Here is an 18,835-nt window from a genome sequence, read left to right as displayed (position 1 = left end):
TTTTTTATTAACTACCTATCTGCCAGTTAATCCAGAGGAAGGCAAAAAAAACCCATCTGAAGCCTCTCCAATTTGCCTTAGAGAGGGAAAAATTACTTCCTGACTACAAAATGGCAATCGGACTAGTCCCTGGATCAACTTGGACTATGAGCTATCTCCCATAACCCTGTATTCCCTTACTTGCTAAAAAGCTATCCAACCCCTTCTTAAAGCTATCTAATGTATCAGCCTGTACAACTGATTCAGGGAGAGAATTCCACATCTTCACAGCTTTCACTGTAAAAAACCCCTTCCGAATATTTAGATGGAACCTCTTTTCTTCTAATCGGAATGGGTGACCTCGTGTCAGCTGGAAAGACCTACTGGTAAATAAAGCATTAGAGAGATTATTATATGATCCCCTTATATGTTTATACATAGTCATCATATCACCCCTTAAGCGCCTCTTCTTCAACGTGAACATCCCCAATTTGGCCAGTCTTTCCTCATAGCTAAGATTTTCAATACCTTTTACCAGCTTAGTTGCCCTTCTCTGTACCCTCTCTAATAAAATAATGTCCTGTTCGAGTGATGGAGACCAAAACTGTACGGCATATTCTAGATGGGGCCTTACAAGTGCTCTATACAGTGGAAGAATGACCCCCTCCTCCCGTGACTCTATGCCCCTTTTAATACAGCTCAAGACCTTATTTGCCCTTGATGCTGCCGACTGGCATTGCTTGCTACAGCCAAGTTTATCATCTACAAGGACTCCAAGGGCCTTTTCCATAATGGATTTGCCTAGTGCAGTCCCATTAAGGGTATAAGTGGCTTGGATATTTTTACATCCCAGGTGCATGACTTTACATTTATCAACATTGAATCTCATTTGCCACTTAGCTGCCCAGATTGCCAGTTTGTCAAGATCATGTTGCAAGGATGCCACATCCTGGATGGAATTAATTGGGCTGGATAATTTTGTGTCATCTGCAAACACTGATACATTACTTACAACACCCTCCCCTAAGTCATTAATGAACAAGTTAAATAAAAGTGGACCCAATACTGAGCCCTGGGGGACCCCACTAAGAACCTTACTTCAAGTAGAGAATGTCCCATTAACAACCACCCTCTGTAGCCTGTAGCAAGTTTCCTATCCATGTGCAAACGACTTCATTAAGCCCAACAGACCTTAGTTTAGAAAGCAGTCATTTGTGGGGCACAGTATCAAACGCTTTGGCAAAATCCAAATAGATCACATCTACTGCCCCCCCCACTGTCCAGAGTCTTACTTACCACATCATAAAATACAATCAAATTCGTCTGACATGACCTATCCTTCATAAAGCCATGCTGATTGTTGCTCATAATGCCATTCATTAGGACAACACATTTTGAATGTGATCCCTTAACAAGCCTTCAAATAATTTGCCCACCACAGATGTCAAGCTTACTGGCCTATAATTGCCAGGCTGAGATCGTAATCCCTTTTTAAATATTGGAATAACATCAGCTTTTCTCCAATCCATAGGCACCATACCAGATGACAGTGAATCTGAGAAAATCAGAAATATGGTTTGTATGGTTCCAGTTTTAGACTAAGGTTGATAAACATTCGTTACAGAAATGGATACCATCCACACACTCTTGGAATACAAGACTGAAAACAGCAGCACTGATGCACAAGGAACTATATGGCTGGACAAGAACAGGGTGACAAGGACGTAGAATCAGTATTGGACCAGAATAAGAGGTTGATGAGTCAGACTAGACAAGATGATGAGGTCAAAGTCAGAACAGGAGCAGACTGGTAGGAGCAGGATGGAGTGGACATAGACCGGAACAGACTGGATTAGGACAGGATGGTGCGGGCTGTCTTGCTACAAGTTCCCTTGGCAGACTTATCACAAACTAAATGTCTAACTGAGCACTTCCCCCAGTAGACTTATCAAATATAGGGGTGGAAATAAAACACACACACATTGATCATCATTAAACCAGAATAATATATTGTAAGAAAAGTAATACAATACCGATTGAAGACAACGCAACGTCTAGCCGAGCTTCCCTTGGCAGACTTCTGAGAGGAACATCAGCTGGGGGACCCCGGGCCCAAATCAAATACAGCGACTCCCAGAGCACATCAATCGGCCAATGGTCCTTACAAGACCAATTATTCTACACAACAAGTCTGCTTGTAGATGAAGTCCCGAAGCCCCCCCAGCTGAGCTCCTTTTTATATTGGTACAATAACAAAGTAATAGATCATTACACATAGACATATATAATAATAATAATGGCTACATGCCCAGGACATGGCCATGAGAATGACCATGAAAATGGAAATAACCATGTGAATGAAAATAATTGCTGTGTATAATTGCTGTGTATTTTGATTATAACTATGTGAATAAGATATGAGCTTCCTCCTTAATAAACATATTTATTCTGGGACTGTAACAACTTCAAGATCGCCCTCCAGGACTCAACAGACTAACAGACTTCTGGCCTCATATCTAAGGTAATTGACTTTGGCTTATGGAAATGATCAGTACTCTGTGATTTGCTATATCAGAGCTTATTGTTTTTGTTTATCTGTTTATTTCTTGATTTTTCTCTCCTTCTTCCTTCTCTATTCTTTCACTTTAAGACACATGTACGTACTACTCCATGTTGTTTTATTTACTATTTCGGACTTCTGGTAGGTCCAAACGGTTTTCATTGCTGTACATGGTCGACCTTTAATAAAAACAAGTTTAAAAAAAAATAAAAAAAATAAACATATTTATATGTTTATGAGTCTATTACCTTAACTCCTACTATTCCCTGTTCTCCTGCTAATGACTGAATAACTTAACTCCAGTTGTTCCCTGGTCTTCTATTAATACTACTCTGGCTGTTCCTTGGTCTCCTGCTAATATCAGTACATCCATTTTATAACTAAGGAGCCATATTGAATGCACTTGATCACACTCACATTCATACATGGCCTGCCATGTCACATTTGTATCACACGGGTGTAGATTGGAAGCAGACTGGATACATAGTACAGGATGGTGCGTGCGTAAATCGGGTGCAAACTGTTGGAATAGGACGGTGTGGGTGTAGATCAGGAATAGGAGGACTGGATAGCAGGAGGACTGGAAAGCAGGATGACTTATAAGGATCAGGTTAGGCAGACAAGATACAGACAGGAGAAGGAAAGACAAGGATCAGGCTAGGCAGACAAGATACAGATAGGAAAAGGAAAGATAGGGCAAGGTGCAGGTAAGGATCGGAGCAAGAAACACAGCAAGGTTCAGAATAGCAAGGAAGACAAGGCAGAGCAAGGTCAAGGCAAGGTCAAAGTATTACTGGAACCGGAGTAGGAACAGACAAGGCAAGGTTTAAAGCAAGACAGGATCAGAACAAGGCAAGGTAAAAAAGGCAAGTTTCAGGGTAAGTATCTATAGTAGGTTACTTCAGTGCATTGCCAAGCCTTATATGTAGTGGTGCTTCTTTCTTCCAAGACTTCACCGCAAGTCTTCAATATAAGTATACAATCAAAGGAATGAGGAGAGCAATCCAAAAGCAGAATAACTGCTACAATGTGATTTATTAGCAGCTAGTTGCTAATAAATCACATTGTAGCAGTTATTCTGCTTTTGGATTGCTCTCCTCATTCTTTTCATTGAAAGGCAGGACAAGGCAGAGAAGAGTTCAGACAAGACAGAGAAGAGTTCAGACAAGACGAAGCAGAATAAGGAAGGTGGCTAGATCAGGAACCTTAGCTAGGGGCGATGCCACAGTGCTATTGTAGGTAATGCTCAGGCAAGGAGAGTGAGGAGGGCTTGCTTTAAATAGGGCAGGGTCATGCCTGATGGGGCTGACCCCAAACCACCAATTAGGCTGCTGCTAGGCTAGGGCTGCAAAGGCCAAGTAATAGTGAGAAATCTTGCAGGCTACTTACTTGGCCCAATGGTTAAGGCACAGAGCCAGAAACCCAAAGGTCCCTGGCTTGAATCCCAACAGAGACTGACATTATACCCCTCCTCACAAGGCAACTTCCAGGTGCCACAAAAGCCAATATTCTTATACATCCAAGGAACTGGCAACAGTACAGTCAGAGCCACCTTAGTGGGTACCCGGGGTTCTGGCAGTGATACAGGTAAGGCCAACCTTGCGGGTGCCCAACTAGGGGGACATGCTGTGGGCAGCGCCACCTTCATGTGTGTCCGGGGTACTGGCAGCGGTACAGGGAAAACCACTCTTGCAGGTGCCCAACTAGAAGGACATGCTGTGGGCAGAGCAACCTTCATGGGTACCTGGGGTTCTGGCAGTGGTACAGAGAAAGCAACCCTTGCGGGGCCCCAGGGTTCTAGCAGCGGTACAGGCAAAGCCACCCTCATGGGTGCCTGCGTCTTGGAGGTTATTGTATGAGTGGTCACTGCGTTAACACATGGCAGAAATCCCACTCTTGGGGGCACAGGATATGGCAGAAGCCCCATTCCTGGGGCACTGGACTAAAAGGCAGCGGACCCTGCTGGGGAGCCAACGCTGGTACAGAATGCAGCTGCTGGGGAGTCGGCGCTGGTACAAGAGGCAGCTGCTGGGGAGCCAGCACTGGTACAAGAGGCAGCTGCTGGGTAGCCAGCACTGGTACAGGAAGTAGCTGCTGGGGAGCCGGTACAGGAGGCAGCTGCTGGGGAGCCAGCACTGGTACAAGAGGCAGCTGCTGGGTAGCCAGCACTGGTACAGGAAGTAGCTGCTGGGGAGCCGGTACAGGAGGCAGCTGCTGGGGAGCCGGCACTGGTACAGGGCACAGCTGCTGGGGAGCTGGCACATGGGACAGCTGCTGTGGAAGCCACTCTGGAGCTGTGGACAGTGGAGGCTGCTGGGAAAGCTCCTCTGGAGCTGTGGACAGTGGAGGCTGCTTTGGAAGTCCCCCTGGAGCTGTGAGCAGCAGAGGTTGCTGGGGAAACCCCCCTGGAGCCGTGGGCAGTGGAAGATGCTGGGGAAGCCCTTCCTGGAGCTGTGGGTAGTGGAGGCTGCTGGGGAACCGGCTCTGGAGCTGTGAGCAACCAAGGCTGCTGGGGAAACCCTTTTGGAACTAATAAGGGGATCTACTGTTCAGTAAGTTCTCTGCCCAGGATAGAGCTTTACCTTCCATCAAGAAGAAAATGATCTCAGATACTTGCTTCCTAACTGGAGTAGGAGGTAAAGATCTGTACTTCCTCTAGGAAGATTAGAAGTTTACCAGGGGACCCATCACAGTGTTTGCATGTAAATAGAGAGTCCAGAGTATTTTTTTAATTCGGGCCAGATGGCACAGGAACAGCCCTTGCTGACTTTTTTGGCCTGAGCATTCTGTATATATATATATATATATATATATATATATATATATATATATATATATATATATATATATATATATATATATATATATATATATATATATATATATAAAGAATAGCAGCACTCACAGGGTTTTCAGGCAAAAAGAAGAAGAATTTTTATTAGACTCAACGTTTCTAACCCCCACAGGGATCTTCGTCAGGATTATACAGACAAAACAACCAGAAAACCCATCCACCTACAGAAAATAAACCCCTGACCGTTTATTTGGTGCCAAACCCATTGCTAGACAACCACTGGAGCTGTCAGTCCAATCGTGTAGGGTGGGGAAAAGGTGTGCAAGTGTGGAAAGGTGATAAGATACATTGCTCAAGGGACATGTAGAAGGAGAAGTGTCACCGTGCCAAATAAAAGCCACATCGCATACTTTTACCCCAACATCCAATCGGAACCAGCCTAGGGACCTCCTTACCCAATCATAAAGCCGTATAGAGGTGGGTGTGCACTTCACTATGCATCTGACTTCCGTATGCCCTTCCATCTCTATTGAGCCATTACTTAGCAACAGGGACAACAAACCTGCGAGCGGCGGCAGCATGTGCAGCTCCCTGCGCAAACGGTCAAGCCTTACTGCTTCTTTTTTTTCAGAGAACACCAACCTTGACAGTCTACCCGCATAATTTAAGTCTTCCACCCTCTAACCAGTTTAGTTGCACGTCTCTGCACTCTCTCCAGCTCATTTATATCCCTCTTAAGGACTTGAGTCCAAAACTGCACTGCATACTCCACATGAGGCCTTACCAGGGACATATAAAGAGGCAAATTATGTTTTCATCCCTTGAGTTAATGCCCTTTTTTTATGCAAGACTGAACTTTATTTGCTTTAGTAGCCACAGAATGACACTGCCCAGAATTAGACAAATTGTTATCTACAAAAACCCCAAGAGCCTTCTCATTTTGGGAAACTCCCAACACACTTTTAGTGTATAACTTGTATTTATATTATTTTTGCCAAAGTGCATAACTTTGCATTTCTCAACATTGAACCTCATTTTCCAATTTGTTGCCCAGTTTCCCAATTTAGACAAATCACTCTGCAAAGTGGCAGCATCCTGCATGGAACCTGTAGTTCTTCACAATTTAGTATCATCTGTAGTAGAAAGTAGAAACAGTACTTTCAATGCCCACCTCCAGGTCATTAATAAACAAGTTGAAAAGCAAGGGACCTAATACAGAGTCCTGTGGTACTCCACTAACAACACTGGTCCAATTAGAAAATGTTCCATTTACCACCACTCTTTGTAGTTTATCTTTTAGCCAGTTCTTTATCCAGGTACAAATACTATGTTCCAGGCCAACATTCCTTAGTTTAACAAGTAACCGTCTGTGTGGCACTGTATCAAATGCTTTAGCAAAGTCTAGGTAAATTATATCCACTACCATCCCAGAATCGAGGTCCCTACTTATATCACCTACCTTCTCATAAAAGGAAATTAAGTTAGTCTGGCAAGATCTATTACGCATAAAACCATGCTGGCACAAACTCATAGTATTATGATGTGCTATGAAGTCCAGTATCTTACCCTTTGAAAAGTTTTCCTACCACTGACGTCAGACTAACTGGCCTATAGTTTTGAGGATGAGAACGGGATCCCTTTTTGATTAGCTGCACCTCATTAGCAATTCGCCAGTCTCTCTGCACTATGCCAGACCTTAGAGAATCCTGCAAAATTAAGTCAAGAGGTTGGGCAATCACAGAGCTAAGCTTGCTAAATACCCTGGGATGAATACCATCTGGCCCGACATTTATTTACCTTACCATGTTCTAGTCTCTTTTGAATTTCTTCATGTGTGAACCATTTGCGGCCAGAGGCACCCAGGGACCCGCCTGTCCAAAGGTAAGAATGCGCGCCGGTCTCCCCGGGTGCCTTACAATACTCCCCCTCTCAGGAGCACCCACTGGGGGCTCCCAAGGCTTTGAGAAAATTTTTTATGAAATAACTTATCTAATTGAGGGGCATGAGTGTCCTTGGCAACAACCCAACACCTCTCCTCAGGACCAAATCCTTTCCAATGAATGAGGTATTGAATACTACTTCTAAATCTGCGAGGGTCAGTGATCTCCTGGACCATCAATCAACAAGGATTGGAGAAGGGGAAGGACAATTGGAAGAAAAAGCATTGTTGATCACAGGTTTGAGGAAGGAGTTGGAATTCTTCATGGTAGGAGGCAGCTCAAGCTTAACACACACCGGTTAACCATCTTTTTGATCTTGAATGGGCCAATAAAGCGGGCCCCCAGTTTAGGAGAAGGAACACAAAGCTTAATGTTCTTTGTGGACAGTCATACAGAATCACCAACATTAAAAGAATGAGCAGACTTGCAACGTTTATCAGCTGCCTTTTTTTGATGGACAGAGGATTTATTAAGGACCTGATGAGCAGATGACCAAATGTATTTAAAATCTTGTACCGCACCTTCAACCGTCTACTCTGAGTAGAGAAGATGGAAGAGCAAGAGGATTTCTCCCAAATGTACAGAAAGGAGAGCAGCCCAAAGATTCATGTTTGGGATTATTATGGGCGAACTCAGTCCAGAGAAGGAGTTCAGACCAATTGTCTTGATTTAGAGAAATAAAACAACAAAGGAATTTTTTCCAAGATCTGATTGGTTCTTTCTGTCTGACCGTTGCTTTGTGGATGGTATGCTGATGAAAAATTCAGGCTTATTTCCAATAACTTTCAAAAGGCAGGCCAGAAGCGGGAAACAAATTGGAGCCCTTGATCAGAAACAATAGATGTAGGGAAACCATGGAGGCAGAAAATTTCCTTGATGAAGATTTTAGCAAGAGAGGCAGCAGATGGGAGAAACAATCAACAACCACCAGAATTGTGGAATAGCCTGCAGACTTGGGTAGGTCCATAATAAAGTCCATGGAAAGATCAGACCAGGGTTGACTTGGTATTGGTAGAGGATGTAGAAGGCAACAAGGAAGAGAACGAGGAGTCTTCTGCTGAGCAAGCAGCGACAAACTGTGTAACATCTCGAGTGAGGGATGGCCACCAGAAATATCTGGAAATGAGGTCCAATGACTTTTTGATCCCTGGATGACCTGCAATCTTAGAGTAATGTCCCCATGAGAAGACCTGGGGTACAGAATCTTTAGAAACAAATGTCTTGTTAGAAGGACATGCCTGGGATGCTTCAGAAGTAGGTTGACCTAAGGATACTGGAGCCACCACTCATTCAGGGGAAATAATGGGACAGAGAGAGATCGTGGACAGGGCCGGACTGGGAGTAAAAAGCAGCCCGGGCAAAATAATCAAAGCAGCCCACATGTAAAGACACTATGTTTTGCACTCATCCACACATACAGTATATTGGGGTAAAACTGCAAAAATGGTTATAGGTGATGTGCATAAAGGGCTGCCTTTTTTCACTTAACTGTAATTAATGTAAAATATTATGGTTATTCATTAATTATTATTATTATTACATTGTAGTACAGTAAAATATTATGTAATGACACCACATAAATCTAGTGTGTCTATATTAACCACTTTTTTGATTTGCCATTTATTTATAAGCCTTGAACATTTTATTTAAAAATTACAAGGATTCAATAGTTCACCATTATAGTATGGGGTATATTACTTCTTATAATATGCAAGTGATACAATCTGGACTGTTGGGGGGGTTGGGGAGTTCTAGTTCAACAAGTGCTTTGTTTTTCAGGTTAACTGTTTATTGCTAAGAATGTTTTGTGCTGCGCAGGTACCAGCCACAATCTGGGGGGGGGGGACTTGGTGAGTTTTCTAGTTCAACGAATGCTTTGTTTTTTGGTTTAATGACTATTAAACCAAAAAAGAAAGCACTCGCTGAACTATAACTCACCAAGTCCCCCCCCCAACAGTCTAGATTGTGGCTGGTACCTGCGCAGCACGAAACACTCTTAGTAATAAACAGTTAAACTAAAAAACAAAGCACTTGTTGAACTAGAACTCCCCAACCCCCCCCCCCCCCCTCAACAGTCCAGATTGTATCAGATTGTGGCTAGTACCCGCGCAGCACAAAAATATTTTAGCAATAAACAGTCAGCGATCCCTCTCCCAGGCTCCCTTCCCGTGTCTATAGCTTTAACCTCCCCTACTGAGCAGTACCTCTTACTAGGAGCTGACATGCCGACGGATCACAATGCAGAGAGGCAGGTCTAGACGAGACGAGTCACATGACGAGCTGTGACGTCTCCTATTCAACCACACAGTCCAGCCAGGCCAGCGAAGCTGCGAGGGGGGAGGAGGCGTGCTGTCACAGAGCACAGCAGCAGAGTCTCTCTCTCCCTCCTGATTATACCGGCAACCGAGTGCTTCAAGCTGGGCCACATTGAACTCTATCCCTTGCCTTCATTCAAGGTGACGGAGGATGAAACACACTGGTTTCTCTGTTCAGGAGCGGCCCACTTGAACAGGAAATAGAGCGGCCCCACGGGCAATTGCCCGAGTTCACAGATTGCCAGTCCGGGCCTGATCGTGGACATTTCTTCGAAAGACAAGGATCTGGACAAAGCATCAGCCTTGATATTCTTATATCCAAGCCTATAAGAGATGATAAAATTGAACCTGAATAAAAACAATGCCCATCTTGCCTGCCGTGGAGTTAATCTTTTGGCTGATGTGATGTATTGCAGGTTTTTGTATTCAGTGAGGATGGTAATGGGATCCTTACAAATGCAAATCAGGCTATAAGCACTTTGGAGATCCAACTTGGAAAAATGTTTTGCACTCCTCAGTCAGTCAAAAAGTTCAGTGAGTAACGGGATAGGGTAATGGTTTTTAAGAGTGATTTTGTTCAGACCCCGGTACTCAATACAAGGCCTTAGCCTGCCATCTTTTTTCTGGACAAAAAATAATCCAGCACCCGCAGGGGAGGACGATTTCCTGATGAAACCTTTTGAAAGGTTTTCCTGAATGTATTCTTGCATAGAATCTCAGGGATAGAGAGTGGATACATCCTCCCTGAATAAGATCAATAGGACAGTCATAATGTCTATGTGGAGAATATCAGCATTCTTTTCCTTGAAGACATCAAAAAATTCTAAGAAGCATTCCCGGAAGACAAGTGGAATTAGGTGTGATGGATTAGACACACAGAGATTTACGAGAGGCAGACAGAATTCTTAACATAAAGAACCCCAGGCGATGAGCTGGCCAGTCCTCCAGTCAGTGGATGGGTTATGTTGTTTTAACCAGGAAGTCCCAGAATGACTGGTGTGGCAGGGCAAGCAATTATGAGAAAGGAAATTTCTTCACAGTGTAACTATCCCACAAGTAATTCAAGCAAGTAACCTCAGCTGCCAATGTATGGAAATCAATAGCATATTCAGCAGCAGTCATAGTACCCTGGGATATTTTCATGAGACGGGCTGAGGCATTAATCTTGCAACCAGGACCATCAAAAATCTCTCTGAATGTATTGATAAAGACTGAAGAGTTGTGGACAATAGGATCGTCATGCTCCCATAAAGGAGAAGCCCAAGAGAGAGCTTTACCTTGTAGCAAGGCGATGATATAAGCCACCTTAGACTTCTCCGTGAGGAACCGATGAGTACAGAGTTCAAACTGGATGAGGCACTGATTGAGAATTCCCCAGCAACCCTCAGGATCTTCAAAAAAGCATACTGGTGCTGAAATCTTGGGTCCTGAAGGAGATGACCCAGAATGAGGAGGAACGGGAACTGAAATTGCTGGAGGGGGAACAGACCCTCCCTGAGCACCCTGAAGAGTGTCCAGGCGAGACAAAAAATGCTGAAGAGTCTGGAAATATGTTGTTGTTGTTGCTCCTGGATCTCCAGTAGTTTAAGAAGTGTCTCAAGCACCATTTAGAGGGAAGCAGTTGGTGCAGAAGTGTGAGGGCTCCATGTGGGCCAAAGCTAACTGTTACGGTCTGTAGGAAATAGGAGCCCAAGGACAAACAAAATATACCATTTAGGTGTAGTCTTAGAGCCCCACCTAAATCCTTTCTGCTGCGGAATAGGCGGGGATCCTCAACACTGCCAAAGTATTGGTGACAAGGTACAAAAGGGTCAGGCAAAGATAAGTCCTGGACAGGCAGAGGGTCAAAATGCATGTGGAGGTCAGAAGACATGGCATGTGCGATAGAAGACATGGCATGTGCAATGAAAGACAGCAGGGTTAAAAGAAAGAAAAAAGGTAAAAATAATGAGGAGATGGAAGAGGGAACAGGATATCATTAATAGATGAAGGAATACAAATAGCAATATTAGGCAACAATGTTGCAACAGTGTATATATCAAGAATTTAAAAAGGCCAGTTAGATCGCTAACAATGCACATCAAGGGAAAATGGGGCACAAGAGTGGCACTCCTGAAATTGTACAATAGTCAATGGTATATACTAAATAAAGCAGCCCAAAGGGAGTGTTTAATCTCTGCAGGGCAACAATGTCCAACCGATGGATCCACTTTGATTCTCGTCTTAGTAGGGCCAGGTCTCTGTTACCTTCTCTGGGCAATGAGGGTTGGTGGTCAATTGCCATACAGTGAAATGTGGGTAGACCATGTCCCATCTGGAGGAAATGTCTGGCCACTGGTTGTTTAGCCGTATTTTCTATCAGTGCCTTACTAAAAGTTCACCTGTGGTTTGCAATCTTATCTCTCAAAGGAGTGGTGGCTTTACCCATGTAGTCAGGGCAGCCATCAGGGGGGGACAGGGGGGAGAGTTGTAGGGGGCCTTGAAGGTAAGGGGGGGCCTGGCCACGCCACACTTACTTGATTAGCCGGGCTCCCCATCTTTCTGAGAGCTGCTGACTTCGGGAAGGCATGGACGTTTAAGGGGCCCTGGCAAACAATTTTCTCATAATTTGGGGGGGGGGCCCTGGCCACCGATTTTGGCCACCAATTTTTTTTCTCATTTGGGGTCCTAGCCACCAATATTTTTTAATGGGGGGGCCCTGGTCACAAATGTTTTTTTATGGGGGGCCCTGACCACCAATATCTTTTTATTTTTTATTAATATGTGGGAACCCTAGCCACCAATATTTTTTTTGTTTTTTTACGGTGTGGTGGGGGGCGGACCTGTGGGGTGGGGAGGGTGGACCTGTAGGTGGGGCTTGCGGTGGGTGCAGCCCATGGGGCCCAGGAAATTTTGTCATATGGGGCCCTGCGATTTCTGCACGTAGTATAAGCCACATGGGCATGTAACAATATATGCACAAAAGACGTGGTGCAGGTACATCTGTGTTGTATTTTAAACAATGAGGATGAGGAAATGAGGAAAGTCTTTAAAGGGATACTGTCATGGGAAAATCTGTTTTTTCCAAAACACATCCGTTAATAGTGCTGCTCCAACAGAATTCTGCACTGAAATCCATTTCTCAAAAGAGCAAACAAATCTTTTTATATTCAATTTTGAAATCTGACATGGAGCTAGACATTCTGTCAATTTCCCAGCTGCCTCCAGTCATGTGACTTATGCTCTGATAAACTTCAATCACTCTTTACTGCTGCACTGCAAGTTGGAGTGATATCAACCCCCCAGCAGCACACACACTATATATATATAATCATTGGATAAGGACCCGCACTCCAAAATTTCGTGAAAAAAGATTTTTTTATTTTAACTTGTGCATCCAACGTTTCGGCCCATGTCTGGGCCTTTATTATATATATATATACAAATACATATACATATATATACATATATATACACACACATAATATATATATATATATATATATATATATATATATATATATATATATATATATATATATATATATATATATATATAGTGAATAAAGTACCCCCTCTTGTAAAATATAAGGATATTATAAGTTACCGAGGAGTTTCATGACCATATAAAAACACGAGGCCGAAGGCCGAGTGTTTTTTTTTTTTTAAAATTTCTTTATTTTCAGTTTTCTAACGGGGATACAAAACAAAAAAAGGGGAAGAAATTAAGGGGGAGAAAATAATAAAAAAAAAAAAAAAAAAAAAAAAAGAGAATAAAGGGTGATGTGGTTACCCTTACATGTATCTACACATATACTTTATACATTGGATATTTCTAAACATATTATTCATGTAGTGCTTAATCAATCTCATACAACTATCAATTGTCGTTTATTCTTTCCTTAGCATAAAAAGAAATCCTTCAAATAATTGTGCCAGGGTGACCATATTTTCCAGTATTTTTTACTATTGTTCTGCGATATATATGTTAGCTCCTCTAATAAACTTGTTTCTCTTACAGCTCTCATCCATTCCTCATACGACGGAGGGAGTTCAGACTTCCAATTCCTCGGGATTAGTGATTTTGCCGTCTGGATTAAGTGGAAAGTAAGAGGGTCTTCTAGCATTGTTTGCTTTTCTTTATTTATATATAACAAAATCAACATACTGTCTTCCCTCTGGATTCTTATCCCTGTAATGCTATAAATAGTTTCTAATATTTGATTCCAGAAAGCATCCAGTAGGGGGCACGTAACCCAAATATGTATATGATTCCCAACCGATTTTTTGCATCTCCAACATAAATCCGATGATTGTGGGAACATTTTATTGATTTTGCTAGGGGTATAGTGCCACTTAGTTATCAACTTGTATATTGCTTCTTGTGTTTTTGAGACCTTTGTCATCTTATTGTTATATTTGAGTATCTTGTCCCACTCTAACTCTGTAGCTATAACTCCTAATTCCTTCTCCCATTCTCGACCAAGTAAAGAAAGATTATGATTTTCTCGGGTTATTAATAAATTATAAATTTTTGCTAGGGGTTTTCCAACCTCCCTATCCATCTCCAAAAGCTGTTCCCATTGGGTAAGGGATCTATCCCAGTTGTACTTATCTAGCTTACTGATATAGTGTACTAGTTGGTTATATCTCCACTGGTCTCCCAAATGAAAACCCCACCGTTCTTGTATTTCAGGAAGTGAGATCGCTTTTCCGGACCTAATAAATTCACCCATTCTAGTCAAATTTGCATCTTTTCTCCCCCATCTCTCAAAAGCTCCCTTTTCCAAACTCGGAGGGAAAGTCCGATTACCTATTAATGGCTGCAGAATGTATGGTGTCTCTGTCAGTTTCAGGCCCTGCTTGTTTTTGTGCCATGTTTTAAGGGTCGCAGTAATTAATGTATGCGGATCCTGTGTCAGCTTAATCTTTCCTCCCCAGTCTTCCCATAATGCGCATTCTAGTGGGAAATTTCCCCAACTTTGTTCTAATACACACCAATCCTTTTTTTCCCCACTCTTCCTTGTCCATCCTAATATCCTTACCAAATGGATAGCAACGTAATACATATATGGGTCCGGTACTTTCAATCCCCCCTTTTCCTTAGGGGCAGTTAATAAGTTATATTTTAACCTCGGTTTCCTGCCATTCCAGATAAATCTGGAAAACATAGATTTGATTGATGAGAAAAAGGCGTTAGGTATTTCTACCGGAAGTACCTGAAGTAGATACAATGCTTTTGGCATTAATACCATTTTTAAAGCTTGGATTCTGCCAAACCAGGATATTTTAATATTTTTCCAATTGTCTATTGTATGTTGCAAGGTGTCTAATAGAGGAATAAAGTTATCTACATATGCTCTATCTAATTCTCCACTCAACTTCACTCCCAGGTATTTTATTGAGTCCCTTGCCCATTTAAATGGGAAGTTTTGTTTAATCTGTTGTATTATTTTACCTTCTAGGTTGATGTTTAATATCTCTGATTTGGTATAGTTTATCTTAAAATTGGAATAGTCTCCAAAGATTTTCAACAATTTCATTAAGTTTGGGAAAGTTATTAAAGGTTTAGTTATATACATTAACAGGTCATCCGCAAATGCAGCACTTTTATATTCGTTACCCTCAATCTTTATCCCGCTTATATCCAGATTGTTCCTTATATGTGATAGTAGGGTTTCCATAACTAATAAGAATAGTGTTGGAGAAAGTGGGCATCCTTGTCTCGTCCCATTAAATATCTGTACACTTTGTGATAATATGCCATTGATTTTAATTTTCGCAGACGGTGAATCATACAAGGCCAATATCCTCTCCTTCATTTTGTTTTTTATCCCAAAGGTTGTTAATGTCTTCTCTAAAAAAGGCCATGAGATTCTATCAAATGCTTTTTCCGCATCCATGGTTAGCAAACAAGTGGGGAGTTGTAATTTACGTGCATAATGGATTATCGAAATTGTTTTAGCAATGTTATCTTTTGCCTCTCTTCTAGGTACAAAACCAGTTTGATCTTCATGGATAATATACGGTAAGTACTTTTTAATTCTTTTCCCTAGTATGTTTGCATATATTTTCATATCTATATTTATTAACGATATCGGCCTGTAACTTGAACATAAAGTTGGATCTTTATCCATTTTAGGTATTATTGTAATCTGGGCTTCTTGTGCCTGCTTATGAAATCTCTCTCCCTCTGAAATACTATTGAAGTATAAAAATAATATCGGGGCAAGCTCAGCTTTAAACATTTTATAAAATGTAGCTATGTAACCATCCGGGCCTGGACTTTTCCCCAGTTTCAGCTCATCTATCCCCTCTTCTATTTCCCTTAAAGTAATTGCTAACTCCATCTCTTGAGCTTGTTCTTCAGTTAATGGTTTCACTTTAGCTTCTTTTATAAACTGTTCCATTAACAATTCCCTTTGTTCAGATAGTTTGTCATTTTTTATTTTATATAACGCTTGATAATAATCTTTAAAGGTTTCTGCTATCCCTATAGTATCATAGTGGATAACATCTTGGCCGTTTTTAATTGCAATAATATTGTTCTGGCCTTGTATCTTTTTTAATATTCTCGCAAAATATTTGTTACCCTTATCCCCAAATTCATATGCATTTTGTTTAGTTCTAAGATAGGCTTTATGTATTTTATGGTCCAGTACTTTCTTAAGCTGATCTCTCTTCGTCTCCAGTTTCTGAAAGGTTTTTATAGCTATTGTTTCTTTATGAGCCAGTTCTAATTGTGCAATATCATCCATTAAGTTATTAATTTCCTTTTCTCTCTTTTTTTTTAGGCTTGTCCCTAAGGCAATTAATCTTCCCCTTAGTACACACTTGACTGTCTCCCATAATGTTCTTGGGGCTATTTCATCCGTGTCGTTCTCTTTTATTATTTGTATTAGCCATTCGCGAATCATATCCTTATTTTCCCTGTTATGTAGTAAGTATTCATTTAATCTCCAGTTAAATTGTGCTTTACTCACCCCCGGTATTGTATATTTAACTAATACTGGTGCATGATCCGAGACTATTGTTGTGCCTATGGTTGCCTGCTGAAACAAGTGTGCCCACTGTTGCGATACCATTATGTAATCTATTCTCGAATAAATTTGATATTGTTTAGAGAAATATGTGTAATCTTTTTTCGCCGAATTCAATGCCCTCCATATATCCACCATGTGTATTTCTGCAAATTTTCTTTTTATATCTTTCAGATTCTTATACGACAAATATGATTTACCTGTAGATGCATCTATTAATGGGTTTAAGGTTACATTAAAATCGCCTCCAATTATTATTAAACCATCGCTATATAATTCTAGTACCTGAAGGAAGTGTTGAAAAAATTTATTTTGGTTTGTGTTCGGGGCATAGACATTCGCTATTGTGCAATACTGATTGGCTAATTTACCCTTCACTATTACATATCGACCCTCTTTGTCTGTTTTGTAGTCTATCATATCGAATGGCATGTCTTTATGTATTAATGTCATAACCCCTGTTGCCTTCTTAATAGGATTATTACTAAAAAATATTTGGGGATATTCTTTGACCTTTAAAACTGGGGCATGATCCTGTTTAAAATGAGTCTCTTGTAACAAAACTATATGCGCTTTGCTTTTCCTGCATTCATAAAACACTTTTGCTCTTTTAACTGGCTCGTTGATCCCATTTACGTTAAACGATAATATATTACACTCCATTATGTAGTTTCAAAACATTTTCCCTTCATGTCTTACCAATAACCGTAAATTCCAATCTGCAGTGATATATATAAGTGTAATTCCCTTGTCTTACCCAATCTTTATGGTCACCCTTCACATATACACATAACTTGGTACAGTAACTACACAGTGCAAAAAACCCAGCAATGCAACGTATCACATAATACACATTACTTTGTAACCACATCACAAACAAAAAAAGAAATGGGGGAAAAAAAGAAAAAAATAACAGCCGACTCAGCTTCTTCAGGTATCCACCCTGGCTCTGAGAGTTGTCTGCTACGGCTCGCGTGGCATTACCACTTTTTTGGGGGCATGGATTTAAAGTTAACAACATGGGTAATTGATCTAGTGGGCAATTTTGGAAACCACCCGACCCTGAAATTTTTCTTCCCGAGTATGTTTAATCCCTACAACAATATTGCTGTTATTCTTTTTTTTTTTTTTTTTTTTTTTTTCCATTTATTAACTCATAATCAGCTTTGGTTATGCAAAAGATAGTCATTCAACCTACATAATGTTTAGATCATTATTCCAATATTTCCTCATATCAGAAATTTTACTTTAATTACATGTAACATTATCAAAGCGGAAATTATACATTACCCATCCAGGGTTTAATATCGTCTGCTGCGGGCCTCTACTAACCAAAGTCCTCAAGGTCTCTTATTTGACTTATAGTCCGCTTTACAACGTAGAGTCTTTATTCTCCTTTGCTTTCTCTTTCTTCCTGTTGATATTTTTTCTTCATGTCAGTATTTTTTGATGCTCTACTTTCTGACCACTCTTGTTCTTGCTCCATAAGTAAGTCTGCTTTCATTCTATATTCATCTGGCCAGTCCGATAACTCTATCGCTGGGAGGTGTAATTTCTTTAAGAAATTTCCTAGATCTTTCTCTGAACGTAGTATAGCTGATATTCCATCTTTATGCACCGAAAGTGAGAAAGGGAAGCCCCATCTATAAAGAATCTTTTTCTCCCTCAGCAAATCTGTCAGTGGCTTCAATGCTTTCCTTTTTCTCAATGTCATTCTTGATAGATCTTGAAAAAAGGTCAGAGTGTTATCTTCATAAATTATATTTTCTACTTCCTTAGCTTTTTGCAGGATCTCCTCTTTCACTGCAAAGCTCTGTAGTCGACACAATATATCTCTGGGTGCTGCTGAAGCTATCATCTTTGGTTTCATCAACCGATGTGCTCTTTCTATCTGGATTTCCATCATCTTCTCTTTCACCTTTTCCTTGTTTAGGATATTACTGAAAATTTGTTGTAAAAAGGTTTTTATGTCCTCTTTTAATATAGTTTCTGGGACGCCTCTAATTCTTATATTCTTCCTTCTGCTCCGATTCTCTTGATCTTCCATTTGTCTCATTAGGTCTGAAATCAAATTCTCCTGCTGTTGTAGTTTCGCGTAGATGACCTTTTGATTTTGTTGCAGGCTGCTTGTTTGACGCTCCACTTCCTCGGTCCGTGTCACCATATCCGCGAACTCTTTCTTCAGACCCGAGATATCTTCCCTTATGGAAGTAGTTACTTCTTGAAGC

At 41.1% G+C, this 18,835-nt stretch overlaps 1 long non-coding RNA gene across 1 annotated transcript; it reads right to left on the bottom strand.

The window, feature by feature from the left end:
• Positions 1-7,701: 7,701 nt before the first annotated feature.
• On the bottom strand, positions 7,702-10,764 carry LOC121393679. Its single transcript, XR_005961247.1, has 2 exons — positions 9,478-10,764; positions 7,702-8,436 (listed from the first exon to the last, which is right to left on the bottom strand). It is a non-coding gene; the product is annotated as an uncharacterized LOC121393679 (long non-coding RNA).
• Positions 10,765-18,835: the final 8,071 nt, after the last annotated feature.

Source organism: Xenopus laevis, chromosome 5L (genome assembly GCF_017654675.1).
Source record: "Xenopus laevis strain J_2021 chromosome 5L, Xenopus_laevis_v10.1, whole genome shotgun sequence".
NCBI lineage: Eukaryota > Metazoa > Chordata > Amphibia > Anura > Pipidae > Xenopus > Xenopus laevis.
This window is presented reverse-complemented; position numbering and strand designations above follow the sequence as displayed.